The 12,412-nt window shown below is 46.3% G+C and overlaps 1 protein-coding gene and 1 long non-coding RNA gene across 2 annotated transcripts in view; one reads left to right on the forward strand and one right to left on the reverse strand.

Annotated features, from left to right (window-relative positions):
• The window catches only part of LOC131563635 (uncharacterized), a 56,844-nt gene extending 52,795 nt beyond the window's left edge, over positions 1-4,049 (reverse strand). The window contains exon 1 of the long non-coding RNA XR_009275303.1: positions 3,897-4,049. This is a non-coding gene — a long non-coding RNA (uncharacterized LOC131563635). The remainder of the gene's footprint in view (positions 1-3,896) is intronic.
• A 5,841-nt stretch (positions 4,050-9,890) lies between these two features.
• Positions 9,891-12,412, forward strand: part of CHD9 (chromodomain helicase DNA binding protein 9) — an 86,924-nt gene continuing 84,402 nt past the window's right edge. The window contains exon 1 of the mRNA XM_058813794.1: positions 9,891-10,096. The gene's annotated coding sequence lies outside the window, so the exon portion shown is untranslated. The remainder of the gene's footprint in view (positions 10,097-12,412) is intronic.

A 12,412-nucleotide genomic window follows, 5' to 3' on the forward strand; every position in this document is an offset into this window, starting at 1 on the left:
TGTTTGACATACTTATTGGACATAATAAACTTGATATGCTGGAGGCTATAATTAATCTTTACTAAGTGAACACTCCTCTCAGGATGACTTGCCTACTGAGCTGTCTAATGACACTTAAGGCTTTGATAAGTAAATAAATTAGTTCATTATGGTCAGACAGCCTTCCCCTTTTCTTTTGAAAGAGATCACAGCTTTCTTTATCTTACTTGTCTCACTCAGTCATCACCAGCTACAATACTCTGACCCTGAAGCTGGCATTCCATTCAAAGCTCCCAACTCTAACTTCTCTATTACTTCCAGTGCCTTGATTTCTGCTTTAAAAAACCTAAAAATAAACAAAACAAGAAAAAAACAGAATCACCACCAAAACCAAACTGGAAATCTATACTGGTAGAGCTTCATTTTAAAATTACACTGAAAAACAACAATATTATTTGTTTTTCTCATGGCTTACAATAACATGCACAAAAGTAGAGCTGCAGTGCCCTCTTGTGAGCAGTCAAATTCCATTCTGCAGGAGATTTAAAGATGTTATGATGTTTGGAAGAATTTGCACTACAAACTCTCTCTTCTGAGGGCGTGGCACTGCAGGTATACACTTTATATAGACATACACACACCTCCTCCATCTAACTGTTCTGAAACTGATAGAGGCTCATAGAAAAAATCAAAAGATAAGTATTTTCCTTTTTATTAAGTTCAGTAGAATTTAGGCTATTTCTTTGTTCCTAACTTCTAAATAAGGGAAGCCAAAAACCAGTTTCTTCAGAGCCATAATCAAGGGCACAGTCTCAGTAAGTGCTATTGGGAAAAAAAAAAAAAAAACACCAGAAAACTCAACAAAATTTTAAAAGCCACTAAACCAACAACAAACAACACTAAAAAAACCCACACCAAAAAAACCCAACCAAAACACAACACCCTGTGCATGGGCACATGTCCACAATTCAAGTAGCCTTCTAATTTAGGCATTAAATAACTCAGCTGACAAGTACTGGAGGGAAAAGTAACTATTAGAGGGATTTAAAAAAAAAAGTAAAACCGTGAGTAGTAGGGAGAGCAAAAGCAATAAAGCAGCTAAGCAATTAAAACTAGTACAGCCAAAATGCAATCCTAACTCCTATATATCTGTGGGGAGCCATTACATGATAGTGATAAAAGTCTGCACAGGTTTTTCATACCTAGTTAGGTAGAAGAAATATTTAAGATCTCATTTTTTGTGAATAACAGAAGTTCACTAAGTCAGCAGTTTAGTCTATTACTAAGGTCAATTTTAGTATCCCAAAGCATTACAAAACATAAGATCAGTTACAAATACCTGAACAGTTACTAAAGTTTAAAGCAGCAATAGAAAAAAAAATAAACAAGTAACACAGAAACAGTACCTCACATTGATTCTGTTGCTCAGGAATCACATTAGAATTAATTTTCTAAAAAGTTACGGTGTGTTATCTCCCAGGTAATGTTTTGCTAAGGCTCAAATTTCTCATTTCCTATGCACAGATCTAGTTTACTGTATGCAGTAATCCTCAATCATTGAGCAGACAACCACTAGTTACACACTTAGGCTGCACATTACTGCTTCAGGGATGTTTCCACAGATAACAATTAAAAAGGCCTTCAAGTTTCATTTCACCATATTCTTCCAGTTTGTGACTTGTAAAGAACTTTTACAGAAGGGAAGCTGAACAAGAAATGCAAGTCAGAACATTTGCACCTCTTTAAAAGTTCACCTTACCATACTAACTAATCACTTGTAAGCAGATGTTAAATATTTGACTTCAGCCCAGAGAGTCAAGGTCCAAAGGAACTTCATTTGTTTAGGCCCAGATTCAAAGAACAATTTCCACTGAATTTAGGCAGACATGTCCAAATTACCACAAGACACCAACAAACACAACCTCTCTCCTGTGGCTTCCTAAAACCCCTGGCAGACAGATGCATCTGTGTTGTGCCTTCACTCCCTCTTGGACAGTGTCAGTCCTGCAGATGGGCAGAACAGCCACAGCCTGTTTGTGTGGCTCTTAGAGTACTCTGGGTTGCCCAAAGTACTTTAGATTCAACACAAAAGACAGCTGAGTTCCCACAGAGTTCACTCAAATCAGTCCTCAGGAGAGGATACTTTGGGGCACATGCACACAGAACTTCTTAGGATTAGAAGTCTCACAATCAGTATCCTACTGCAAACCCTGCACAGCAGTCCCACAGAGCCACTCTGGAGGTGCACTGCACTGACCAGTGAGACCTATGGTTTAGGGCAGAGGATGCAAGTTAAAATAGATGTGCTGCAGTAATCAAGTGCTCAGCTACACCATTTACAGAACTCAGTAACATTAGCAGTTACTCCATCATGCCTCAGAAACTCACAAGACAACCTTTTACACAAGCTGCACAGTACTGATCAAGCTTACAATAATAAATTTCTTTTACACAAGCGGTGAAACACAAGCTTTCATCTGCATATATTCATTTAAAAGTAAAGAAAAGAAAGTTCACTTTAGAAATGATTGGTATTGCTGACATCAAAAAAAAAGGATTTTTGTTTTTTCAAAATTGCCAGGTGAGTTTTAATCTCAGTTAACAGTAGAGAATTATAAAAGAATTCAAGTCATGAACTCATTTTCAGTTTCGTGATTACTTGGCTATTACCTCAGTGGAAATTTGAGGTTTACTTACTGAAGCCAACACTGACAAGAGATTCAATCATGGGTTTATAGTTTCACCACAAATTTCATAAAGCAACAAAGTATAACCTGTGTTTTTCATCAAACAAAGACTCAGCTAGTTGGCTTGGCATATTACATTATTTAGACATCTAAAACAAATTTCTCAGTATGTTCAAGATACCACAGGAGATACCAGATTCCTAGAATAGGTTCAGATATTAGAAAACAAGCTTCAGTAAAGCACATCCCTGCCAGTCTTGTCTATATCTGAGTGGCAGCTTTGTCATCCAGCATGCCACCTGGCCCGCCCCCCTGTTCTTGTCACCCGCAAACCTCTCTAAGCAGCTAATAAAGCTGTTAAACAAAACTAGTCTCAGTATGGATCCCTGGGGTATTTTTTCTGTTACCAGCATTTGCACACAGTATTAAAAACTCTCCCATGCCTGTTCATCCAGTTTTTCATTTATCTGATTACTTACCCATTCAGAGCATGAAACCCTAACTTGGACAGATGAATACTAGACGTGTGATGAAAAGCTTTACAAAAGCTGGGATAAGTGGCATCCACTGCTGTCCTGTCCTCCACAAAGGTAATTTTACCACAGAAGAACATTCCACATCCTGAAACTAGCTCTTTCATATAGAATAAAGGCATCTCTCATTTTACAGGCAGCTAAAAACTCGGCTTTAAAAGAAAACTAATGTTCCAGCAGCTTCAGAACAAACCCGTGGCGCTGGGAAGGACCACAGGAGGGCAGCAGGACCTTTCTGCACGGAGGAGCGAGTGGGTTGGGTGCACCGGGCACAGCCATTGCTCGGCCTCGCCGTCACACACAGGTACTGAATTAAAACGTCACGTTTTAGGGATTTATTTCATATGCTGCTCACAACTGGTATATGGATACCCGCTTAACGTAAGACAGTATTTCCAGCTCAATTTTCACAGGTGCTTAAATGAAATCTAATAACCAAGGGGAGGTTCTACATTTCCCCTTAAGTTTAAGGGATTCAAAGTTGCCTATGCTTGCTGTTGTAGCTAGCTATGGACTGACTGAAAGCAGCTCCCAAGCTACAACCTCAACAAGTTTAGTAGAGCTATAAAGACAAGCCCTCAAAGTCTATTGCTTATAGTTTACAATTACTCTCAACTACCTAAGAAGCTTTTCCTTAAGGATCCCCTCCCTACTACAGTAAGCACTACAATAAGCAACCAACAAATTATTAACTTACCTCTATTTCGTACATTCAGACTCCCTGAAGAGTTTCTAAACCTCTTTTTTGTCACAGCACACATCCCAGTTGAGATAGCCACAACACACAGAGTACTAACAATTTCAGAAAGCCTCAGCCCACGCAGAGCAACATCACACCACTTTGGAAGGCTGCAAGCATCTGCCCCACTTGTTCTCTAGCCCAACTTTTATACACCTCATGTTAATGCCCTGCACCTGTGTGCCCCTCACTGTTAATGCATTGCATCTGTGTGCCCCTCATGGTTCACGCATTGCACCTGTGTGCCCCTCACTGTTAATGCCCTGCACCTGTGTGCCCTCACTGTCACTGCCCTGCACCTGTGTGCCCCTCATTGTCAATGCCCTGCCCCTGTGTGCCCTCACTGTCAATGCCCTGCCCCTGTGTGCCCCTCACTGTCAGTGCCCTGCCCCTGTGTGCCCCTCACTGTCCATGCTCTGCCCCTGTGTGCCCTCTGCTCCCTTTGGTGGTTGCTCAGTGCCCCTGGGCACTCCATGGCTCATTGCTGTCAGTGCTGCTCACCTGCTGCTCACAGCTGGAGCCCATTGGGGATGAGGCTGGGCCAGCCCCATCCCAATCACCACAAACTGTGCACCCTGCACTATTCAACTATTCTGAAGTGTTGCGTGATTTGGTATTCAGAATTGGTTAATACACTTATTTTCCCCACTCTTTACCAAACTTTTATTGGGGCTTTTGTATAGAAAAACCACACTATGACAAGCCAGTGTCCACAAAGGAGACAGAGGAGTCCTGCATCTTTATTCAAATAAAGGGAGAGAGGCCCCTGGGGCACGTGCCTGCAGAGTTTTCTCTCTCGAGGTTTCATAGGGCTCACCCTCCTTTTATCCTAAACTCCTGGCCCCATGGTGCTCTCTTCCTTTTCCCATTGGCTGAGGCACTTGGAAGCTGTACAGCCTTCTCAAACCATCTACCCCATATTTCCTCCTCGAGCCTGTCATTTTACCCTGAAGTTTAGAAGCTGAGGCTTGTGCAGACCCAGCTCTCAGTTTCAGGAGCCAGGCTGGCTGGGCTCTGCAATGAAGTTGCTGCTTTAACTTAGCAGAGACTAAGTGAACAGAGGTGAACACCCATACCTGCACCCATTGAACTGCTTGTAAAGACATCAGTATGTATCTTCCCTCTCACAGACTGAAGAAACAGCAAAAAAGCACATTTCTACAGCTAGAATTGATGTCTTTCTCTCCTGAAAACTCCCCCCTACTAAAACCACTCTACAGAAAACTGCAATGAGGCCTCAGTGCTGCCTTATGGAGACCAGAGAGAATCAGGTGATGTGAGCTCCACGTGGTCATCAAAACCTTCAGCTGGGCGTAATTGGCTATTTTCTTCCTAACAAAAGAGTCTAGAGGAGGTCCTGTATCACCCTTCTCCTTTGAATGAGATCTTTATAGACTACACTTTAAACCCCAACTCACAAATCTCAGAGCGCCTAGATACACAAACTGACCTCAGCCTTTCAAGATACAAACTTCTGTTCTGTCTAAAGACAATGCAGAAAACCTTTGCTGAAAGTTTTAGCACTCCTGGCAGCGCCAAAATTGGGCACTGCCAGGAATTACCCTAAAAACATGCTTTATAAGTTTCTTAATGAAAAACATGGTGCGGTAGAAAAAGTAAGATTCCAGTAAGCTCAGCTTTAAAATGTTCTCCTTTCATGCCTCCTATTTCATGACAGATTTCAGTACTATCATTAGTGTTTCATCAATTAACAACATACTTGTGGCTGTCATTGTGGTAAGCAGACACAGATGAGGGAGTTTGAGGAAATGGCAATGAAAATAGTTTCAGAAACCAGCATTTTGATGCCTTAACTGCAGGTTAACTCGATTTACATCACTAGGATCCAGCTGCCAGGTAAACTTTTAGGACACAGTAAAAGTAGAACATTCTAGCTGCTTTCCATTTCATAAAGCAGATTATTTGCATATTTAATTAGCAACCAGATATTTATTGGTAATTGTTTATCACAGTATTAAAGGTTTATATGCAGAATTCCAGCTACTCTTTCTGATCCACATATCCTTAGATGCAATTGTTCTCAAGCACCGTGAAAATAATTAAATTTTGTCCTAATCTAAAAAGATTTATAATGATACCCTGGTTTACATCTGCCTCTGCTAGGACATGAGAGAAACCATCTGCTTCTGGGTACTTCCTTTGCATCTGCAATGTTTCAGATGTGCAGGTGCACAGCATAGCTGCTCCCTGCAGGAGTTCCAGCGTTCATTCCAGCTCACACAAACCCACAAACTGCCACGTGACAGCACAACGAAACAAGCAGAGCTCCCCATTTGAACCCTATGGGAACATGTGACTTTGAATGTATTCACAGGCAAAATGATGTGAGCAGAGCCCCTCACCCTGCAGCGTTGTTAACAGCTCCAGAAGCTACCTGGATAAAGCGTTCTGTTCCCTGTTCATGCTGCAGGTTGCAGAGGCACACACTGAGCAGCTGAACATCTCAGCAAGGGCTTGTTGTGTGTGGCACTGCAGATCCTCAGCTGCATCCCAGACCCCAATCAGGCTTTTGGAGCACATCAGCAAAGACAGGGAGAGCTGCTCCAACACAGCAATCTGTGCACTCACTGCTCTCTGCTTCCCCAAGTCACACAGGGTGGCTGCTGGAGAAGGATCAAAGCAGTCACTGTGGCAACAGCAGAGCCTCAGCAGCACAGTCAGTTAAATGAGAACTTGATTGCTCTCTCCTGCTACCTGAAGGTTGTAGCCAGGTGGGGGGAGGTTTCTCCTCCTCAGTAACAAGTGATAGGACAAGAGGAAGTGGCCAGCAGCTGTTCCAGAGAAGGTTTGGATCAGAGATTAGGAAAAGTTTATTAACCAAGAGTGTTGTAAAGGTTTGACAGGGGAGGGATGCAGACCCTCCCAGGAGGTTGGAAGGTTTGGAACAGACTGCCCAGGGAAGTGGTGGAGTCACCATTTCTGGAGAGATTTAAGGGATGCAGATGTGGCACTGAGGAACATGGGCTGGTGCTGGGCTTGGCAGTGCTGGGGCAATGGTTGGACTCAGTGATCACAGAGGTCATTTCCTACCTAAAGATTCAATGGGTCACTTGAGCCCTGACCTCAACACCTCTGCAGCAATTTCCATGGGTAACCCAAGTACAGGAAAGTACAGCAACTGGTTTCCTCTGGTAGAGTTTTTCTTGCAAAATTTTATTCCATGCTTACAGAAGGATAAAGGATGAGTGTCCTTGCTTTGAGTACAGAAGACCTCTCCCTCTATAGGCTACAATGGGTTACAAGACACGTGGTAAATCCAAAGGCAGAATAAATCACTATAGTTCTGTGGGAACCAAGAACATTAAAAAATGCATGTGCTCTAAATCTGTGGTACATGAGACATCTGAAGAAATGTATTAAAAAAAAAAAAGAGTGGAGGGGCAAAGTATTTGTTCACTCTTACCAAACCCAACATTACAAAACAGTGATCAATACACTGTGATCAAGACAATATAATTACCTTGTGAAGCAGTGCTACTGAGAAAATAGACACCATAAATGTAGAAAACTTGCTAAAATTCTGATTGCTTGAAATAACAATAGGATTTCAGGGTGGTGATGTAAAATATCAGAAGTTTTGATGGAAATAAAAATGAACACTGAGTAAAAGCCATCTCTGGAACTGATGTGACACAGACGTTTAATAAAATGAGGCCTAAAACAAAAATAACTATTTAATTCTGTATATTTATTTATGTAACCTCTTTGTTTTCTAAATTGTAAAAGGATACATCCAAACATGAAGTGCTTGTGAGTTTCAATGTCCTTTTGAGCAGCAGAATAACCAGTCACATGATCCTATTTTTGGTCATTCATGTGATTTATGATTCCAAGCTTGTGCTCTCAGCGTATGACACTGCCATTCACCCTCTCCAGAGCTGAGAGCCCTTCACACTGTTCCACTGCTGTTGATAGCTTTATTAAGGAAGTACTACCACTGCCTGGCTCATCCTAATAAAAGGGTGAAGGCCAACTTTTTTCCATTGAAGTATGTGCTTATTTCTTTTATGGGGGCTAGAGGAGCAGAGAAATGTAAGTTTTGATTTAGAAGCCATTAGGATTTTAAAAAACCCAACCAAACAAAAACACAACAGCTATATTTATTTTTTAAAACTTTTTTTAATTGCTAATGAGAGAAGGGGAAATTATGGGGCTGGCTAAAAGAAGAAAGTAAAAACAAAGTTTAGTGTAAATATTAACAATAGTCTTCTGAATAGTCTGAGAGGAAGACTGGAGTTTTTGTGATGAAGGAATTGAGAGATGGGGAGAAAGACAAAAGTACTGTAAAGCCAAAACATTGAAGTAGCTTGCTTAAAGGCTTGTCTTCTAAACTAATGGTAAGACCCTACCTTATGCTTGTAGCCACAGAATCTCAGTAGACAAACTATTTAGAAATTCTGTAATCAATTAATGAATTGTAATTATAATCAAGCATATAAGATACACAACAAATCTGATACTTAATATAATGACAAAACTTGCCTTAAATAATATCCTAACGATAGAAGCAACAGGTTGGAGAGAACCAGAAGTATATCCCATGTTCCCTGCTAGCAAGGAATGGAAGACTTAGGGTGAGATTTCTGATTGCCTCTGTGCCTGTAGTCCTCACAGGTACAATATCCAAGTGTATATAATCCTGACTGGGAATTTTCTTGTATTCCTAGAATTCTTAATTTAGTCTTTAGGTCAACTCAAAAGAGTTATGTAACTGTTCAACTAAAGTGGGGTTTTTTTCCGTTTTTTTTTTTTTTTTCTCTACTTATTTGCCAAAGTAGATAAAGTTGTAGGCAAGACCCAAAAAGGTTTCTCACTTCAGCTGTGCTAGAAACTCTCCCCTCAAGCTTTTTGTTCTGCTGTCCTGCTACGGGGAAACGAGTCCTGTAACAGCTCTGTAGCTTGACACTTCAAAAAGAAAAGTTATTTCAGATAACACTGGAGTGTCTTTGGCAATGGTTACTTCAAAACTTTGATTTTGAAATCAATACCTGTGTTTTAACGTACTTCATCTTAACAAGTTTGAAAAAAATATTATGTAAAAGAAAAGGCTTATAGTTAACTTTGTTGGAATGCATGAGCCCTGTTAGCGTGTTCAATAAATGTATTCCTAAGTGGCTTGATCCGTGTACCTGAGGCTACACTCGTCCTGCCTGGCATCTGCCTTTGCATTTGCAGGCGGGAATTCCCCTCGCTCACCCTGAAAGCCCTTGGCTTTCAATGGAAGACCTGGTGATGCCACCGCTGGGTCAGACGAACTGAGCTGCCAGCCCACGGGCTCTGCCTGGAGAGAGAGAGAGGGAGGGAGGGAGAGAGAGCCTTGGCTGGCGAGCACCATCCCCAGCGCCGGTGTCAAACGCGCCCCCGTGGTTTCCCGGAGCCAAGGCGGCATTCCCGCTGCCGGCCGCGCTCCCACGGAGGCACGGCCGGGGCGCCCGGAGCGGCTGCGTGAGCGCCTCGCCAAATCGCGCCGGAGCGCCAAGTTTCCCTTTCCCAGGGAAAATCCCCGCTCCCCCCGCCCCCCGGGGCCTGCCCCGCATCCCGGCCCGGCCTCCGCCGGAGCCTCCGGAGTAACCGCGCCCGGGATTGGCTTCTCCCGGCGCAGGGGCCATATTGGATGTGCCCAGCCCGCCGCACGCACCGCTCCGCCGGCTCCGCGCCGCCCGCCCCCGCCCCGCCAGGGCTGCCCCTCCCGCAGGGGCTGCGGCGGGAGGGCGAAGGTGTCTCGGGAAGGGAACTCGCACGCCCCCGGGTCCCCTCTCCGCCCCCCGCGCATCCCCGCCCCGCGCACGCCCCTTCCCGCGCCCCGTCCCCGCTCCGCCCGCCTCTTCCTCCCCTCACGCCGCTCCCTCCCTCCCTCCCGAGCCGAGCCGCCGTGTCAGCGCGCGGCGGCGGCCCCCGCGCGAGCGGCCAATCAGCGCGGGGGTGACAAATATGCAAATGCGCCCCCCAGCCCGTCCCCGCGGGTTCGCTGGGGCCGCTGGGGTCGCGGCGCGGAGCGAGTGAAACTTCGCCCCCCGCCCTGCGCCCCCCCCCGCGCGGGGCCCCTCCCGCGCAGCGCCCGCGGGGAGGAGCGGGGAGAGGCGCGGGGACAGCGCCGAGCGCCGCCCGCGCCGCCCGCCGGCCTGCGACACCGCACGGTGAGTGAGTGCCGCCCTCGCCCGCCGGCTCCCGAGGGGGGGACACGGGGGGAATCCCCGCGGGGGGAGGGGAAGCCGTCGCGCCCGCCCGCGGCCGCCCCGGCGCGGAGCTGTCACAGGCGTGGGGCATCGCCGCCTCCTGCCGGGCAGCGGCGGCGGCTCCGTAATGGCGAACCGGGCGGTGAGTACGTGCGGAGGGACGGGCAGGCCACGCTCCAGGTGCCGGAGACACCGGGCGGCCCCGGCGGCCCTGCCCGCCCCTGCTGCCGCCGGGGTCGGCGCGACGCGGCCTGCTCTGCACCCGGGCTCTCCCCGCCGCCGCCGCCGCCCCCGCCCGCTTCCGCCCCTCGCCGCCACCGCCGGGCGCGGGGCTCCGCCGGCCCCTCGCACCTCGCCGGCGGAGGTGGGTGGGAGGAGGAAGGGGGGCGGCGGCCAGGCGAGGCTTTTCCCGGGGGCGGCGCGGGTGGAGCGGGCAGGATGGAGACGGCGGGGGCGCCCGGGGATGCGGGCCCCGCCACCCGCGGCCCCGCCACGGCGCCCAGGGGTGGCCGGGGGTGGGGGTGAAGTTGGAGGGGAGGAACTGGGGCCTTGCCGGGGTCTCAGGGTGGGGGAGAGCCTGAACGTCCTGCTCGCTTACAGGTAAGAAGATGGCAGGGCGAAGGGAGGAGGGCTGGTCTCCTTAGGAGAGTCGGAGGAAAAGGCTGCATGTCCCTCTCCCCCGCCGAGGAGGTGGCAGTGGGAGAAAAGGGTTGGGTGGATGAAGGTAGGGAAGGTAAAAATATCTCCGGCCACCTTGTGTCGTTTAGGAAGGGAGTGTGAGGCAGGGAAGGGATGCAGAGCCTCCCAGGCAGAACAGTGGGCATGGCAGACCCGGCTTCTCACCGCACAAGAGAATAGAGGTGGGTAGAGGAGGAATTAAAATAATTTCCCAGGGCAAGAGAAGCAGTGAGAAAAAGAGGAGCTGAGTTTGGCAGCCCCCTGGCTTGGATTGACCCCAGCATGATCCATCGGTGGGAGCAGGGGAAGGGAAGGTGACAGGGAGGGTTGGCAGTGGGTGAGGTGTGTCCGGGAGAGATGGAGATGGGCATGCACTCTGCTCTCCTGCTGGGCTGAGGAGAGCTGGTGGTGCATGGCCACAGGTTCCCACTGCATGGGTGGAGACTTAAAAAGGGATTTGTCTGTCAAAGTGCAGGGTTAGAATTTACAGACTGGTGATTTCCCACAAGGGGCTGCAAGCTGACCTCCTCCAGGGATGACAAGGAGAGGATTTTGAGGCCAGCTCGGTGCTGTTGGTAGATGGCACTGAGTGGATAGGTGGCATGCATCTTTATTCCAGTGAAGTGGGGAGATAGTCACATTTCCCACTGAGGCTTAACACACTGAAAGGTTAAAACCTCTTCATTTCTTCTTTGCACACAAATTTTTTGTGAACAGGGATAAAAACCAGCTGGAAAGGATTCTGAATTCTCTCATTTTGGCTGGATAGCTTTGACAACAAGCTTGATGCACACACTTTCAGTTTGTAGGAAATGGTTTGCTCTCCTCACTGTTGTATCATAAGTGCCTTGAATTTTAGCAGCTGAGAACTTCCTTCAGTTAGGAAAGCCATTTAACTTCATCAGTGTGAGAAAATACAGCTTGGTCTCTCTCCATCATGCAGAAGAGAGCTGGACCCTTCAGTGTTACAATCCCTGCTCATGGGGGACAAAGTAACAATCCGTGTGACAGGATAGGGTTTCTAGTTCTCTTGTGTATTTTTTGAGACTTTAAAGAAGTAGCCTTAAAAAGTAACTCTCCTCTCTCAGGAGAACTAGGCTCCTCCTGAAAGCTCACTGCAACTGTTTTTAAACCTGGATCATTCGACACCATCAAGTTCCCAGTTGGCAGGTGTGAGGTAAAAATTATTTCACCTTGTTTCACATGTAATCATTTGTGTGCAGTTATACATGTGCTTATATTTCAAGGCAGAATATGAATATATTTTATAAAATATTAAAATATATTCACATATTTTGCTCATTTTGGAGGAAAATTTGGATTTTTATCCTATCTCTGAATTTTAGTTTGTTGTTGCACAGATCAACTTTTTGTTAGTTTCACGAAGTAAGTATCTTAAAATAAATAATTATTCCTATCTTAGACTTTGTGAACTGTTAAAGAAAGAGTAGAAATTAATAGCTTTTTGGTTTACTGGTTTCTAGACAGCCCCAACACCTTATACCTGTAACTAATAATGACTTTTTCATTCTTCCCACATCTGTCAGATGAGGCTTCCAACGTGCCATGGACTTCAATGCCCAGATTGTGTAAACCAAA

The sequence above is a fragment of the Ammospiza caudacuta genome, chromosome 13 (assembly GCF_027887145.1).
Source record: "Ammospiza caudacuta isolate bAmmCau1 chromosome 13, bAmmCau1.pri, whole genome shotgun sequence".
Taxonomy (NCBI): Eukaryota; Metazoa; Chordata; class Aves; order Passeriformes; family Passerellidae; genus Ammospiza; species Ammospiza caudacuta.